Here is a 16746-nt window from a genome sequence, read left to right as displayed (position 1 = left end):
TGAACAAATACATATCTCACTAAGCACCACATAGGCATATATTGTGTCCTATGCTTCTTTTATATCCCAAAAGTGGCAAAACAAAACAAATATCCTCCTTATCCTTAAATATTTGTAAGTAACAAGAATTTATTGAGTTCTTTCTATATGCTAGAGGCACTTTTTATACATATACCCATTAGAATGTATGCTCCTTGAGGGTAAAAGTTTTTGTTTGCTGGTATATTCACAACACATAGAAAAGTGCCTGCCATATAGTAGGTGCTCAATAAATATTTATCGAATAAATTCCAAGGAACCTTCATAACAACTCTATGAGGCCATATTATTCTCCTAATTTTAAAATGAAGAAACTAAAGTTTAGACAAGGTGACTTAGATGTAAAGTATATTAGCCAGGATATATATATTGGTCTCTCTCCAAAGCCTGTCTCTTTACTACAAGGCTATACTTTGGCCTTCAGTCTCATACTGCTGGATTCACCAGTTGGTTTTAGGTCCCCTGAAGCTGTAACTGACGGTGTATCTGAAGATAGCCAAATCCCATCTTTTCTCAGCTTATTCTGCTACAGAGAATATGGAATTAGTCAGAATAATGCATTTTTCCCACAGTGAGGATAATTAGAGTTCTCACCAGTACAGTGATTCTCAGATATTGATATACAAAATAATTACTTGGGGTTTCTGTGAAAAATGCAGGTTATGGAGTCTAACTCCTAACAATTCTGGTTTTCAGGAGATCCATAGAGATAAAACTGAGATAAACCAGGTTAAACCAAGGACTGGGTTGTTGAGTACCTTGGAGCTAAGGATTGGGGTTGGAATGAACAGCAATGGTGCTCCAGCAGCAGAGGGCAGAGATGGTTTGAATACCAATTCTGACCCTTGGGTGGTTAAGTTAGGATATGAAAAAGCAGGAACAGGATCTAGTCTTTTAGGGCAGTCGGCCTTAAACAACTGGCTGGAAGTGTGGACTGACACCCTCTCCTCTAAGGGTTTGAAGGGGTACGGAAAAAAGCGGAGAACCCTTGGCACCCAGGTGATGATAGTGGCAGTAGCTGTGGAAGAAATAAGGCACAGTTTATAAACGCCTAGTGTGTATCTATGGAAAACTGCTGGGATAGGGCTAGGACGAGGCAAAACCTTGAGAGTTACTAACAGTACAACTTCACCTAAACTTCAAAAGGGTTTGTTTATTTGATAGGAGAAAAAGGAAAGTAAATTGTACAAATGTTTGCTGGTCTACAATGGACCCCAGGAGAAACTGAGCTGCTAAAATGGGTGACAGCAGCAAAAAAGGAAGTGAGTTAATATTTGGGGCATCGAGGTAACAAACTACAAGGAGTTGGTGTGATTGCTGAGGCAAGCAAAGTCATTTGGGAAGAGAATGAACTGGCAAGAGACCCCATGGAGAATTTTCTCTTTTTTTTTAATTCTAATTTTATTATTATTATTATTATACTTTAAGTTTTAGGGTACATGTGCACAATGTGCAGGTTTGTTACATATGTATACATGTGCCATATTGGTGTGCTGCACCCATTAACTCGTCATTTAGCATTAGGTATATCTCCTAATGTTATCCCTCCCCCCTCCCCCCACCCCACAACAGTCCCCGGAGTGTGATGTTCCCCTTCCTGTGTCCATGTGTTCTCATTGTTCAATACCCACCTATGAGTGAGAACATGTGGTGTTTGGTTTTTTGTCCTTGCGATAGTTTGCTGAGAATGATGGTTTCCAGTTTCATCCATGTCCCTACAAAGGACATGAACTCTTCATTTTTTATGGCTGCATAGTATTCCCCCCATGGAGAATTTTCTAAGACATTTTCATTTTCATTTATTCAGCCAATATTTATAGAGAGCTTGATATGTACAGAACCTGTGCCTGTGCCAAATACTGGATATATAATGGTAAACAAAGCCGATACGGAGCTTATAGCTGGGGAGAGAGACCTGAAGCAAATAATCACATGTACACATTTTTGTGTGGAAAGGAAGAAGAGCCAGAGAAGGCTTCTCTGAGAAACTGACATTTAAGCTGACACTTGAAGAATAAATAGGAGTTAGCCTGGCAGAGAGTGGAAGAAATACTGTGTACTTTTTGTTCAAAAAAAAACATTACGTCATAAATTACTTTGGTAATTAAATACAACTATAATAAGGGAAGGAGGATAGAAATAGCATGGGAAAGGAGGATATTCTCTCAAGGAGAGGGAATATCATGTGAAAATGCAGGCAAAAGCCAGATCATGCAAAGTTTTGTATGCCACAGAAATTTGGACTCAATCCTAACAGTAATAGGAGGCCACTGAAGGATGGTGGTGTGAAGAATGGAATAGAGGGGATTAATAGTGGAAACTGAAAGATCAGTTAGATGGCTACTATAGCAATTTACGTGAGAGATTATAGTGGTATGATTTAATAGGGAGAAGTAGAAAATTATGAAATATATTTCAGAGATAAAATTAACAGATCTTGCAATATATTGCATGTGGAATACACAAAAGGCAAAGGTGTTAGGAGTAACTACAAGGTTTTCATCATGATTCCATGGCTAGATGGTGGTGCTATATGGTGAATACAGGAGGATAAATAAATTTGGGAAAGAAGATAATAAAATCACATTTGGGTATGTTGATCTTGGGATGCCTTTATGACATTAAATAGTTGGATATAGAGTCTAACGCTCAAAAGATATGGGCTGAAGAAATACATGTGTGAGGTCGGGCACAGTGGCTCATGCCTGTAATCCTAGCACTTTGGGAGGCCAAGGTGGGTGTGTTGCTTGAGACCAAGAGTTCAAGACCAGCCTGGGCAACACAGTGAGACCCTGTCTCTATAAAAAAATACAAAAATTAGCCAAGCATGGTGACATAAGCCTGTAGTCCCAGCTACTTGGGAGGCTGAGCTGGGAGGATCACCTGAGCCCAGGGAGACTGAGGCTGCAGTGAGCTGTGATTGTGCCACTGCATTCCAGCCTAGGTGAGAGAGTAAGACCCTGCCTCAAAAAAAAAAAAAAAAAAAAAGAAAAAGAAAAAGAAAGAAAGAAAGAAATACATTTGTGTGTCATGGAATGTAGATAATATTTGAAGACAAGGATGTAACTGAGATTGCCTACAGAGATCATATAAAATAAGAAGAGGAGAAAATGTAAGATTAATCTATAAGAAATGTCAATATTCAAATGTCACAGTAGAGGACAGCATTAAGGAATAAACAAGGGCACAAATCACTTAAGTAGATAAACTAGGTGTGGAGTTCACAAACTGGCTTCTTCAGCTATCTCTCACTAACTCCCAGGCAGCATCTTTTCTAAAAATCCTTTCTTTAGTTTAAAAATCAAATTAAATTAAAATGCCCTTATATGTTCACTGGTTAGAACATTTTAGTCTTTTCACAGAAAGAGATGAGTATGAAACCACTTATCTTTAGTAACAGTAAAGTAGAACTAGTCAATGTAAATGATACTTTTAACACTATAGTCTGAATTTTTTCCTAAGGACTAAAACTAATAAGAGAAATGGTGACAAGTGAAGATAAGATAGAAAGGATGTCTTTCATAAATAATTATGAAACAAACCATTGTGTGGGTTCAGCCTCCACGTAAGCATTGAAGCTTATATAATGAGACCTGTCCTGAGGGGGTTATTAAGTCTAAGGAACCAATTTTTCTTTTTCTTTTTTTTTTTTGAGATGGAGTCTCACTCTGTTGCCCAGGCTGGAGTGCAGTGGTGTGATCCCAGCTCACTGCAACCTCCGCCTCCAGGGTTCAAGCCATTCTCCTGCCTCAGCCTCCCAAGTGGCTGGGATTACAGGTGGTGCACACCACCATGCCTGGCTAATTTTTGTATTTTTAGTAGAGATGGGATTTCACCATGCTGGCCAGGCTGGTCTTGAACTCCTGACTGCAGGTGATCTGCCTGCCCCAGCCTCCCAAAGTGCTGGGATTACAGGTGTGAGACACAGTGCTTGGCTGATAAATGGTAATTTAAAAATTTTAATGTACGGTGAGCTGAAATCATGCCATTGCACTCCAGTCTGGGCAATGAGAGCGAAACTCCGTCTCAAAAAAAAAAATTAATGTATTCCAATTTATTGGCCTTTTCCTACTAAAGAAATTTTTCTCTACCATAAGGACATGAAGGTGTTCTATTATCTTTTAGGTTTTACTCTTCTACTTTTCACATTTATATCCGCAATCCATTCACAACTGATTTTTCTGAACGGTATCAGGCAGAAATCAAGTTTCAACTGGAAACTTGATTTCCAGTTGATCCAGCATCGCTTATTGAAAAGATTATTCTTTTCCCTTTCTTGGCATTTAGTGGAATCCTCTCACTGTTTTGTTGCTGTTGTCTTTTTTTTTTTTTTTTTTTCTGAGACAGGATCTTTGTCTTCCAGGCTGGAGTGCAGTGGTGCCATTGTAGCTTGCTGCAGCCTCAAACTCCTGGGCTCAAGCAATCCTCTGGCCTTGCCTCGGCCTCTTGAGCAGCTGGGACTACAGGCACACACCGCCATGCCCAGCTAATTTTTTTGATTTTTTTTTTTTGTAGAGATGGGGGCCTTACTTTGTTGCCCAGGCTGGTCTTGAACTCCTGGGCTCATGCGATCCTCCTGCTTTGACCTCCCAGAGTGCTGGAATTACTGGCGTGAGCCATCCCACCCAGTCGGAATCTTTTCACTTTAGAAATTCATGTTTTTGGGCCGGGCACAATGGCTCATGCCTGTAATCCCAGCACTTTGGGAGGCCGAGGTGGGTGGATCACAAGGTCAGGAGATCGAGACCATCCTGGCTCACACGGTGAAACCCCATCTCTACTAAAAATACAAAAAATTAGCCAGGCGTGGTGGTGGGCGCCTGGAGTCCCAGCTACTGGGGAGGCTGAGGCAGGAGAATGGTGTGAACCCGGGAGGCAGAGCTTGCAGTGAGCCAAGATCGCGCCACTGCACTCCAGCCTGGACGACAGAGCGAGACTCTGTCTCAAAAAAAAAAAAAAAAAAAAAAGAAATTCACGTTTTATTCTAGAAAATTTTGTTCAATTATTTCGCTGGTGAATTCCTTACCTCTGTTTTCTATTTCTGAAACCCCAATTAAACCCCTATTAAACACTGGAATTTGAGGACTCGTTTTAATTTTGATACATTTTTCCTCCTCTTTTTCATCTCTGTTTTTGCTCTACTCCATAGGAATTTTTTAAGGGGGTTGCAAAAAATAATCACTTTATTTGATACTATAGTTGTAGATATGGAGTATATTTTCTTTAAGAAATGAAAAACTAATAAAATGCCACTCAACATCGCTGGCATAGCAATAGGTCAGCAGGAAAAACAAAATACTGTGATAAACTTGTCTCTTTAATACCAAGAATAAATTCTAGGCCAAGCTTCAATATGCTTCCTGTTTTTTCACTACATATTTGTTTTACTGCTGCTCTTCATTCTTTTCCACATTTCATATTAGAGGACTGGTACAGCCTTTAAAACTTCTTTGATAGGAGCAAATCCAGTATCCACTGATTTCTTCTCAAATGCACTCTAACCCATCAGATAGCCTGGCAGTTTCATTCTCATGAATACTTGAGTAGCCATGAAAAACCTCAGTAAGACACACACGAATCCAATGAATAGAAGAAGAAATCTACTGAGTTTTGGGATATTTGGTGCATTCAATCAGTCCAGGATTATGAAACCTAAACCTCCCACTGTAAACAGGAAGCTGGATGCAAGTCCTTCCATAACATACTGTCCATTTACTGTAGGCCAAGAAAGCTACTGGCCTCTGATGCCCATGTTCATCAGTCATAGAACCAACACTTGGAGGTTCAACAATAACATCATAAATTATTCCTCTGGTGATGAGGAAGTAAGACGCCACCACCAGAGCATACACAGTCATGGCCAACGGCATGGGCAGCCAGGGTGGCTTCTTCAGCTTCAGGTTAGGACATTCGAGCACAAAGAATGGGACACGGTACAAAGTCTCCATGTTGGTGGCAGCAAGGGCTGTTCTCCGTAGGAATTTTATGTTCCAACAATTCTACTGAGTTTTAAAATTTTCTGCCATCAAATTTGTAATATTCATGATTTTTTTTCTGTTCTTTGCATTTGTTTTTGTAGTATCTAGTTGTTATTTCATAGGTTGCAATATCTTTTTATTTCTGATACTAATAATTTTTCAAAGTTTTATTCTTTCTGCGTAGTTTGTATTTCCCCCAAATTGTCTTTCCATGTTTGTTAGTTCTATCTTCCACAGTATTCCACACTGTTGACCATTCACTTTTTGAAACTCAATGCTACATTTTCTTTGATAATAACTTGCTAGTTTTTTCCCATTACTTTGTTAATTCCTACATTGGCTCCTCTTTCATCACCTGTTTATTCAAGGATGTTTTCAATCAACAAACACTTATAGAACATTGATTATTTTATAGGCATCGTGCTTGGTGAGGGACACTCAGAAATTAGCAAAACATGGTTCCTGACCTGACTTCTCAAGTTATCTTACTTTTCTCTTGGTATTCAATCTTTCTTTTTTAATTTTAATTTTTGTGGGTAGATAGTAGGTGTATATATTTATGGGGTACATGAGATGTTTTGATATAGACATGCAATGCATAATAATCACAACATGGAAAATGGGGTATCCATTACCTCAAATATTTATTCTTTGTGTTACAAACAATCCAATTATACTCTTTCAGTTATTTAAAAATGTACAATTAAATTATTTATTGACTATAATCGTCCTGTTGTGCTATCAAATACTAGGTCTTTTTCATTCTATGTTTTGTACACATTAACCATCCCCACCTCCCTGACATCCCCCCACTACCCTTCCCAGCCTCTCATAACCATCCTTCTACTCTATCTCCATGAGCTCAATTGTTTTGATTTTTAGATCTCACAAATAAGTGAGAACATGTGATGATGTTTGTCTTTCTGTGCCTGGATTATTTCACCTAACATAATAACCTCCAGTTCCATCCATGTTGTTGCAAATCACAGAATCTCATTTTTTTTTTTTTTTTTGAGATAGGGTCTCACTCTGTCACCCAGGCTGGAGTGCAGTGGCATGATCATGGCTCACTGCAGCCTTAACCTCCTAAGCTCAAGCAATTCTCTTGCCTCAGCCTCCCCAGTAGTTGAGACTACAGGTGCATGCCACCAACACCTGGTTACTTTTTTGTAATTTTTGTAGAGATAGAGTTTTGCCATGTTGCCCAGGCTGGTCTTGAACTCCTGAGCTCAAGCAATCTGCCTGCTTTGACCTCCCAAAGTGCTAGGACTACAGGTGTGAGCCACTGCACCCAACTGATCTCATTCTTTTTTATTGCTGCATAGTACTCCACTCTGTATAAGTAACCACATTTTCTTTATCCATTCGTCTGCTGATGGACACTTAGGATGGTTCCAAATCTTGGCTATTGTGAACAGTGCTGCAACAAACAAACATGCAAGTGCAGACCTCTCTCTGATATACTGATTTCCTTTTCTTTGGAAAGCAGTAGGATTGCTGAATCATATGGTAGCTCTGTTTAGTTTTTCGAGGAACTTTCAAACTATTCTCCATAGTGGTTGTACCAATTTACTTTGCCACCAACAGTGTACGAAGGTTCCCTTTTCTCCACATCCTCACCGGCACTTCTTATTGCCTGTCTTTTGGATATAAGCCATTTTTACTGAGGTGAGATGATATGTCATTGTGGTTTTGATTTGCATTTCTCTGATGACAAATGATATTGAGTACCTTTTCATATACTCATTTGCCATTTGTATGTCTTCTTTTGAGAAATGTCTGTTCAGATCTATTGCCCATTTTAAAATCAGATTATTAGATTTTTTCCTATTGAATTAAGCTCCTTATATATTCTGGTTATTAAGTCCTTGTCAGATGGGTAGTTTGCTAATATTTTCTCCCATTCTGTGGGTTGTCTCTTCACTTTGTCGATTATTTCCTTTCTGTACACAAGCTTTTTAACTTGATGTGATCCCATTTACCCATTTTTGCTTTGGTTGCCTGTGCTTGTGGGTTATTACTCAAGAAATCTTTGCCCAGTCCAGTGTCCTAGAGAGTTTCCCCAATGTTTTCTTGTAGTAGTTTCATAGTTTCAGGTCTTAGATTTAAGTCTTTAATCCACTTTTATCTGATTTTTGTATATGGCTAGAGATAGGGGTCTAGTTTCATTTCTTCTGCATATGGATATCCAGTTTCCCAGCATCCATTTATTGAAAAAACTGTCTTTTCCCCAGTGTATGTTCTTGGCACCTTTGTAACAAATGAGTTCAGTGTATGTGTGTGGATTTGTTTCTGGGTTTTCTATTCTGTTCCATTGGTCTGTGTGTCTATTTTATGACAGTACCATGCTATTTTAGTTACTATAGCTCTGTAGTATAATGTGAAGTCAAGTAATAACTCCAGTTTTGTTCTTTTTGCTTAGGATAGCTTTGGTTATTCCAGGTCTTTTGTGGTTTCACATAGCAAAAAACAATTTTAGAATTGTTTTTTCTATTTCTGTGAAGAATGTCATTGGTATTTTGATAGGGATTACATTGAATCTGTAGATTGAGTAGTATGAATATTTTAACAATATTGATTTTTCCAATCCATGAACATGGAATATCTTTCCATATTTTGGTGTCTTCTTCAATTTCTTTCATCAGTGTTTTATAGTTTTCATTATAGAGATCTTTCACTTCTTTGGTTAACTCCTAGGTATTTAATTTTATTTGTGGCCATTGTAAATGGGATTACTTTTTAAATTTATTTTTTAGATTGTTCACTGTTTGCATATACAATTGCTACTGAATTTTTTTTTTTTTTGGTGGAGTCTCACTGTTGTCGCCCTGGCTGGAGTTGCAGTGGCACGATCTCAGCTCACTGCAACCTCTGCCTCCTGGGTTCAAGCGATTCTTCTGCCTCAGCTTCCCAAGTAGCTGGGATTACAGGTGCCCACCATCATGCCTGGGTAATTTTTGTATTTTTAGTAGAGGTAGAGTTTCACCATGTTGGCCAGGCTTGTCTCAAACTCCTGACCTTAGGTGATCCACCTCCTCAGCCTCCCAAAGTGATGGGATTACAGACATGAGCCACCACGCCCAGCCTGCTGATTTTTGTATGTTGATTTCGTATCCTGCAATTTTACTGAATTTGTTCATCAATTCTAATAGTTTTTTGGTGGAGTCTTTAGGTTTTTCCAAATATAAGATCATATCATCTGCAAACGAGGATAATTTGACTTCTTCCTTTCCAATTTAAATGCCCCTTATTTCTCTCTCATTTGCTTGCTCTAGCTAGGACCTCCAGCATTATGTTGAAAAACAGTGGTAACATGGGGCATCCTTGTCACGTTCCAGATCTTAGAGGAAAGGTTTTCAGTTTTTCCCCATTCAATATGATATTAGCTGTGGGTCTGCCATATATGTCTTTTATTATATTGAGGTATGTTCCTTCTATACCCATTTTTAAAGCATTTTTATCATGAAGAGATGTTGGATTTTATCAAGTGCTTTTTCAGCATCAATTGAAATGATCATATAGTTTTTATCCTTTATTCTGCTGATATGATGTATCATATTGATTGATTTCCATATATTGAACCATCCTTGCATCTCAGGGATAAATCCCACTTGGTCATGATAAATGATCTTTTTAATGTATTGTTGAATTCAGTTTGCTAGTACTTTGTTGAGGATTTTTTGCATCAATATTCATCAGAGATATTGGCCTGTAGTTTTATTTTTTTGATATGTCTTTGTCTGGTTTTGGTATCAGGGTAATATTTGCCTTGTAGAATGAGTTTGGAAGCATTTCTTCCTCCTCTATTTTCAGAATAGTTTGAGTAAGATTGGTATTAATCCTTCTTTAAATGTTTGGTAGAATTCAGCTGGGTCTCAGGCTTTTCATTACTGGGTGACTTTTTTTATTATGGCTTTGAACTTGTTACTTGTTACCGGTCTGTTCAAGTTTTGGGTTTCTTCATGGTTCAGTCTTGATAGGTTATATGAGTCTTGAAATTTGTCCATTGCTTTTAGATTTTCTGATTTACTGGCATATAGTTGTTCACAGTAGCCACTAATGATCCTTTGAATTTCTGTGGTATCAGCTGTAATGTCTCCTTTTTCATCTCTGATTTTATTTATTTGGGTTGTCTCTCTTTTTTTCTTAGTCTGGCTAAAGGTTTGTCAATTTTGTTTAACTTTTCAAAAAACCAACCTTTTGTTTTATTGATTGTTTTTGTATTGTTTTCATTTTAATTTATTTCTGCTCTGATCTTTATTATTTCTTTTCTTCTATTAATTTTGGGTTTGGTTTGCTCTTGCTTTTCTAGTTGTTTAAGATGCATCATTAGATTGTTTATTTGAAGTTTTTCTTCTTTTTGATGTAGGTACTTATAGCTGTACATTTCCCTCTTAGTACTGCTTTTGCTGTATCCCATAGGTTTTAGTATGCTGTGTTTCCATTATCATTGGTTTTAAGAAAATTTTCAATTTCCTCTTAATTTCTTTATTGACCCACTGGTCATCCAGGAGCATAATGTTTAATTTCCATGTATTTGTATAGTTTCCAAAATTCCTCTTGTTATTGATTTCTAGTTTTATTCCATTGGTCAGAGAAGATGCTTATTTCAATTTTTTTTTGACTGTTTTAAGACTTGTTTTGTAACCTAACATGTGGTCTCTTTGAGAATAATCCATGTACTGAGGAAAAGAATGTGTATTCTGCAGCTGCTGGCTGAAATGTTCTGTAAATATCTATCAGTTGCATTTGGTCTATAGTGCAGATTAAATCCAATGTTTCTTTGTTGATTTTCTGTCTGGAAGATGTGTCCAATGCTAATAGTGGGGTGTTGAAGTCTCCAGCTATTACTATACTGAGGTCTCTCTATTTAGCTGTAATAGTATTTGCTCTATATATTTGGGTGCTCCAGTGTTGGGTGTGTATATATTTACAATTGTTATATCCTCTTACTGAACTAACCCCTTTATCATTATATCATGACCTTCTTTGTGTCTTCTTTTAGTTTTTGTCTTGAAATCTATTTTGTCTGATAAAAGTATAGCTACTCCTGATCCTTTTTGTTTCCATTGAACTGAAATACCTTTTTCAATCCCTTAATTTTCAGTCTATGTTTGTCTTTATAAGTGAAGTGTGTTTCTTGTAGGTAACAGATCCCTGGGTCTAATTTTTTTTTAATCCATCCAGCCACTTTATGTCTTTTTATTGGAGAGCTTAGTCTATTTACATTGTGTTATTATTGATAAGTAAGGATTTAGTCCTGCCATTTTGTTATTTGTTTTCTGGTTGTTCTGTGGTCTTCTCTTCCTTCTTTCCTTCCTGTTTTCCTTTAGTGAAGGTGACTTTCTCTGGTGACATGATTTAGTTTCTTACTTTTAACTTTTTGTGTATCTGTTTTTTTTTTTTTTGGCTTGAAGTTACCATGAGGCTTGCAAATACTATCTTATCACCCATTATTTTAAACTGATAACAACTTACACTGTTTAAATAAGCAAACAAACAAGCCAAAAGAAACCTAATAAAAACTCTACAACTTAACTTCGTGCCCCTGCTTTTTAACTTTTTGTTGTTTCTACTTTTATCTTATTATGCTATGTCTTGAAAGTTGTAGTTATTATTTGTGATTGGTTCATAGTTCAGTCTTTCTACTTAAAAGTAGTTTACACATCACAGTTACAGTGTTATAATATTCTGTGTTCTTCTACTTACTATCACCATTGAGTTCTGTACCTTCATATGATTTCTTACTGTTCATTAACATCCTTTTTGTACTGATAGAAGTACTCCCTTTTAGCATTTCTTGTAGGCCAGTCTGGTGTTGATGAAAGCCCTCAGTTTTTGTTTGTCTGGGAAAGTCTTTATTTCTCCTTCATGTTTGAAGGGTATTTTTGCCAAACATACTATTTTAGGATAAAAGTTTTTTTCCTTCACTTTAAACATGTCATGCCACTCTCTCCTGGCCCATAAAGTTTCCACTGAGAAGTCTGCTGCCAGACTCCATTGTATGTTACTTTTTCTCTTGCTGCTTTTAGGATCCTTTCTTTATCCTTGACCTTTGGGAGTTTGATTATTAAATGTCTTGAAGTAGTCTTCTTTGGGCTAAATATGCTTGGTGTTCTATAACCTACCTGTACTTGGATATTGATATATCTTCCTCTAGGTTTGGGAAATTCTCTAATATAATCCCTTTGAATAAACTCTCTACCCCCAATCTCTTTCTCTACGTCCTCTTTAAGCCCAATAACTCTTAGATTTGTCCCTTGAAGCTATATTCTAGATCTTGTAGGTATGTATCACTCATTTTATTCTTTTTTTCATCTCCTCTGACTGTGAATTTTCAAATAGCCTGTCTTCAAGTTCATTAATTCCTTCTTCTGCTTGATCAATTCTGCTATTAAAAGACTCTGATGCATTCTTCTGTATGCCAATTGCATTTTTCAGCTCCAGAATTTTTGCTTCTTTTGGATTATTTCAATGTCTTTGTTAAATTTATCTGATAGAATTCTAAACTCCTTCTTTGTGTTATCTTGAATTTCTTTGAGTTTCCTCAAAACAGCTATTCTGAACTCTTTCTGAAAGGTCACACATCTGTGTTTCTCCAGGATTGGTTCCTGGTACCTTTAGTTCACTTGATGAGGTCATGTTTTCCTGGATGGTGCTGATGCTTGTAGATGTTTGTCAATGTCTGGGCATTGAAGAGTTAGGTATTTGTTGTAGTCTTCTCAGCCTGGGCTTGTTTGTACCTGTCTATCGGGGAACCTGCCCCAATAATCACGTAGGTTCTTTTCTATTTTCCTAAGCGTTGGCTGGCTTGAGAAATAAAGGGACAGAGTACAAAAGACAGAAATTTTAAAGCTGGGCATCTGGGGGAGACATCACACGTTGGTAGGATCCGTGATGCCCCACAAGCCACAAAAACCAGCAAGTTTTTATTAGGGATTTTCAAAAGGGGAGGGAGTGTGCGAATAGATGTGGGTGACAGACGTCAAGTACTTAACAGGGTAATAGAATATCACAAGGCAAGTGGAGGCAGGGCGAGATCACAGGACCACAGGACCGAGGCGAAATTAAAATTGCTAATGAAGTTTCGGGCATCACTGTCATTGATAACATCTTATCAGGAGACAGGGTTTTGAGATCAACTGGTCTGATCAAAATTTATTAGGTGGGAATTTCCTCTTCCTAATAAGCCTGGGAGCGCTATGGGAGACTGGAGTTTATTTTACCTCTGCAGTCTCAACCATAAGAGACAGGTACGCCCCGGGGGGGCCAGTTCAGAGACCTACCCCTAGGTGCGCATTCTCTTTCTCAGGGACGTTCCATGCTGAGAAAAAGAATTCAGCGATATTTCTCCCACTTGCTTTTGAAAGAAGAGAAATATGGCTCTGTTCTGCCTGGCTCACCGGTGGTCAGAGTTTAAGGTTATCTCTCTTATTCCCTGAACAATTGCTGTTATCCTGTTCTTTTTTCAAGGTGCTCAGATTTCATATTGTACAAACACACATGCTGTACAATTTGTGCAGTTAATGCAATTATCACGTAGTCCTGAGGTAACATACGTCCTTCTTGGCTGACAGGATTAAGAGATTAAAGCAAAGACAGGCATAGGAAATCACAAGGGTATTGATTGGGGAAGTGATAAGTGTCCATGAAATCTTTACAATTTATGTTAAGAGACTGCAGTAAAGACAGGCATAAGAAATTACAAAACTATTAATTTGGGGAACTAATAAATGTCCATAAAATCTTCACAATCCACGTTCTTCTGTCATGGCTTCAGCCGGTCCCTCCGTTTGGGGGTCCCTGACTTCCCGCAACACCTGTCCTTCTTGGGAAGGCTTTCCAGATATTTGAAAGGACTTGGGTATTGTGATCTAAGCTGTATCTGCTTTAGTGGTCACCCCAACCCCAGTAATGCTGTGGTTCTTGCAGACCCACAGAGGTACCACCTTGGTGGTCTAGAACAAGATCCGGAAGAATTCTCTGGGCAACCACAGGCAGACTCTTGCTCTCTTCCCTTAGTTTCTCCCAAACTAATGGGGTCTTTCTCTGTTCTGAGCTACCTGGAGCTGGTAGTAGTGTGACATAAGTACCCTTGTGGCCACCACCACTAGGACTGTGCTTGGTCAAATCTGAAGCCAGCACCAAACTAGGTCTCACCCAAGGTTTGCTGTAACCACTTCCTGGCTACCATCTGTGTTCACTCAAGGCCCTGAGGCTCCACAATCAGCAGGTGGCAAAGCCAGCCAGGTCTGTGTCCTTCTCTTCAGGATGGTGGGTTCCTCCAGACTCTGGGTGTGTCCAGAGGTGCCATCCAGGAGCCAGGGACTAGAGTAAAAAAACCTTAGATGTTCACCTACTGTTCCATTGAGTGCTGAGTGCTGAGCTGGCACTCAAACCACAAGACATAGTCCTTCCTGTCAGGCCTCTGAGCCCAAGCTAAGCCATCGTATCCCCTGTGACCTGCACGTGTATCCCCTGTGACACGTATAGGTCCAGATGGCCCGAAGCAAGTGAAGAATCACAAAAGAAGTGAAAATGGCTGGTTCCTGCCTTAACTGATGACATTCCACCACAAAAGAAGTGAAAATGGCCGGTCCCTGCCTTAAATGATGACATTACCTTGTGAAATTCCTTCTCCTGGCTCATCCTGGCTCAAAAGCTCCCCCATTGAGCACCCTGTGACCCCCACCCCTGCCAGCCAGAGAACAACCCCCTTTGATTGTAATTTTCCACTACCTACCCAAATCTTATAAAACGGCCCCACCCCTATCTCCCTTCACTGACTATCTTTTCGGACTCAGCCTGCCTGCACCCAGGTGAAATAAACAGCCTTGTTGCTTACACAAAGCCTGTTTGGTGGTCTCTTCACATGGACGCACATGACACTTCCACTCTTCCTGCCCCTCTTCAAAGGCAGAGGAGCCTCCCATGGCCACCATTACCACAGGCCCATGAGGAGTACTGCCAGACTACCATTTAAGGCCCAAGGCCTCTCCAGTCAGCTTGTGGGGAATGCTGCCCGGCTTGCGACTCACCCTTCAGGGCAGTGCACTCCCCAGTGGCCCAGGGCAGGTCTAGAAAAGCCATCCAAGAGCCAAGTCCTGGAATGAAGGACCCCAAGAGGCCACTTGGTGCTCTAGACCCTGTGGCTGAGCTGGTACATAAGGTGCAAGACAAAGTCCCCTTTGCTTTTACTTTCACTTTTCTCAAGTGGAAGGCATCTTGCCCCATAGCCACCACAGCTGGGAATGTCCTGAGACTCACCTTAAGCCAGCAAGTTTCAGAGTCTCACCCAAGGTTCTCAATGTAGTACATGAGTATCACTGCTGGTTATTCAGGGCCCCCAGGGCTCTTCAGTTAGCAGGCAATGAATCCTGTCAGGACTAGTTCCTTCCCTTCAAAGGCAGCAGGTTCCTTTCTGGCCCAAGGTGTGTCAAGAAATGTAGTACAGGGAGCTAGGGCCTGGAAAGGGGGCTTCATGACTCTGACTGGTGCCCTATCCTGGTGTGGCTGAGCTGGTATCCAAGATGCAAGACAAACTCATCCCCACTCTTCCCTCTCCTCTCCTCAAGCAAAGGGACAGGGTCTCTTTTGGAGCCGTAAGCTGAACTGCCTGGGGTTAAGGGAAGGGTGATGCCATCACTCCCTCAGCTACCCCAGCTGGTGTCTCAATAGGTCACATGTCTCCCCACAGTCCACTGTCTCTGGGCCCAGTTCAGCATTAGGACTTGCCTAGGAGTTGCAGTCCTTGCGGCCTAGACTGCCTTTCGAGTTTATTTAAGGCCCCAGAGCACTTTAGCCCACAGAGGGGAGGCTTGCTGGAACTCAAGTTTGGACTGCTGGGACTGGCAATTCCTCTTTGGCTAGGGCTGGTTTAAATGCTCCCTCTATGGGGAGGTGTCAGCTGAGTTTGGTCTGGTTTTGTTTTCTGTTATAATAGGGCAGCACTGAGTTTAATGCCTCAGAAATGCTGCAATTTCTGTTTTCCCAATGCACCAAGATGCTTTCCACACCATGCTATGACTGCTGGGCGATTGGGGAGGTGTGGCACTGGTGATTCAAGACTGTTTTCCCTACTTCCTCAGTGCCTCTTTTAGCAATATGAAGTTAAAACCAGATATTGTGAGTGCTCACCTGATTTTTGGTTCTTATGTGGGTACTTTTTTTGTGTGTAGATGGTTCTCAGATTGGTGTCCTCATGTGAGGAGGTAGGGAACAATTGGTGTAGCCTTCTATTCTGCCAGCTTGTTCTGCCTCCTTCCTCAATCTTTCTTTCTAGATAAGAGAAACTGAAGTCCTGGCCAGGATGCTGTATCCCAGAGAATCTTGGGGTATGGAGTTACCAGAGCAAATCACAAATAGGGCATAGAGTAATGCTGGAGGCAGAGCTGGAAGGATAGTCAAATTTGAGTAACCCATCTAAAAAAGACAAGGCAATGTCTAGCTACAAACACATATAGGGACTAATACAAGAAATGGTTTCAGGGAAGTGGGGAGCAGAGCAAAGCTTGGATCTGTTCTTAAGATTAAAAGCAGGCAGCTAGCAGTTTTAGGAATTTTTTTCCTGCTGTTTTAGGTTTGTTTTGGTGAGGAATGGGGTTAAAGAGAAAGGAGAAGGAAAATGTTATAAGTGTTTAAAGATTTAGCAGGGAACAGAAATATGATTTTAAACATCATTTTTATCTAAAATTTTTTATTTCAAAAATTCTGACTTTCTCCCTCAGTT

The 16746-nt window shown here is 39.7% G+C and overlaps 1 protein-coding gene and 1 pseudogene across 3 annotated transcripts in view; both read right to left on the bottom strand.

The window, feature by feature from the left end:
• ZSWIM5 (zinc finger SWIM-type containing 5) overlaps positions 1-16746 on the bottom strand; it is a 189892-nt gene that overhangs the window by 47415 nt on the left and 125731 nt on the right. The window lies entirely within an intron of this gene.
• Positions 5168-6787, bottom strand: LOC129523775 (oligosaccharyltransferase complex subunit OSTC-like; annotated as a pseudogene).

Source organism: Gorilla gorilla, chromosome 1, assembly GCF_029281585.2.
Source record: "Gorilla gorilla gorilla isolate KB3781 chromosome 1, NHGRI_mGorGor1-v2.1_pri, whole genome shotgun sequence".
Taxonomy (NCBI): domain Eukaryota; kingdom Metazoa; phylum Chordata; class Mammalia; order Primates; family Hominidae; genus Gorilla; species Gorilla gorilla.
Note: the sequence above shows the minus strand (reverse complement) of the source record. Positions and strands in the feature narration are given on the sequence as shown.